Source organism: Corylus avellana, chromosome ca4, assembly GCF_901000735.1.
Source record: "Corylus avellana chromosome ca4, CavTom2PMs-1.0".
Classification (NCBI taxonomy): Eukaryota; Viridiplantae; Streptophyta; class Magnoliopsida; order Fagales; family Betulaceae; genus Corylus; species Corylus avellana.
The window spans coordinates 11,785,547-11,787,033 of NC_081544.1; the positions used below are offsets into that span (position 1 = coordinate 11,785,547).

Consider the following 1,487-nt stretch of genomic DNA (forward strand, 5'->3'; position numbering starts at 1 on the left):
TTGCAAATTTTTTTTTTTTAATCAAAACATCTTTGCAATTAAAATGACATAATCATCTCTATTAGCTCGTTCAAGGAATTGTTAGAACCACCTTCCCAACAGAGTACTTGGTGCCTTGAGTGCTGAAAAGATGTTTAAGAAATATCATGAACAAAAAAAAAAAAAAAAAAAAAAAAAACAAATCTATATGCTTAAAAGAACTCTATGGTCAGAAAATAAAATATTAAATAATAATAATATTTGTTTTTAAAAGTAACAGGACCAATAAAAGGTAACGGGGCCATAACGAATATCAAACCCAAAGTTCCAGGCCTAACATGAAAACAAACTCCGGTCAAGATTCCTCGTGAAAACCCACGATTGTTCACGAATGTTCTAGCAAGTCTCACGAAAATACTAAAATGGTCCTCTAATAGCATTAAATACCCAATCTATCCCTCCTCCGGCAAATCACAGAGTACGAATAGCAATTCGAAGAAGCTTTCTCATCAACCACACAATCCTAATTTCTTTAACAGTCTTTCGTCGAACATCAAAATTGCAGTGAGAATGTCGATCATCTCAAGTTTCTTCGGTGGCCGACGAAGCAGCGTCTTCAACCCCTTTAAGGATTTCCTGTTCCCCACATTTTCCGAACTTTCTCAGGAAAATTCAGCGTTTGTGAACACCAAAATCGACTGGAAGGAGACCCCAGAAGCCCACGTGTTCAAGGCGGATCTTCCGAGGCTGAAGAAGGAGGAAGTGAAGGTGGAGATCGAAGACGACAGAGTGCTCTAGATCAGCGGAGAGACGAATGTGGAGAAGGAAGACAAGAACGACACGTGGCATAGGGTGGAGCGCAGCAGTGGGAAGTTCATGAGGAGGTTGAGGCTGCCGGAGAATGCGAAGATGGAGGAGGTGAAGGCGTCCATGGAGAATGGGGTTCTTACGATCACTGTTCCCAAAGAGGAGGTGAAGAAGCCCGAGGTGAAATCCATTGAAATTTCTGGTTGAATGAAGCAATTGTTGTATGATTGCTTTATTGGAAAGTCTTGTCGTCTTTGTTTGAATGTAAACTAGTAAATACAGAAGTTTACCTTGTAATCTTTTCCTCTTCTCTGTTTGTATACAACCACTTGTTATAATTTGACATATCTCCCATACTGAGCAATCCTTGATGGAAACCGAAGATGTTAATAGAATTTGATTTTGCCCAAAGATGCAATGCTTATGAAAGTCGAGCAATTTTGTTGTTTTGGTAACAAAGCAAAGGATTTGATAATGTTAATCGTGCCTCACCATCAAAATCTTCATTACGCCTTGCTGTTGCATTAAAGCACACATCTTGATGGGCTAAATGTCAAAACTATTTTCACCATCAAATTTTGCTAAAACCATCATGCAGAAAAGGACTTGAGCTCTAATAATTTACTGAGATAAAATAATTTTTGGCTCCCAATTATGTAGAAAAAAATAGAATAAAAAAAACACAATCATATAGAACACCA

The 1,487-nt window shown here is 38.1% G+C and overlaps 1 pseudogene; it reads left to right on the forward strand.

Annotated features, from left to right (window-relative positions):
• Positions 1 to 317: 317 nt before the first annotated feature.
• Positions 318 to 1,126, forward strand: LOC132177822 (class I heat shock protein-like; annotated as a pseudogene).
• Positions 1,127 to 1,487: the final 361 nt, after the last annotated feature.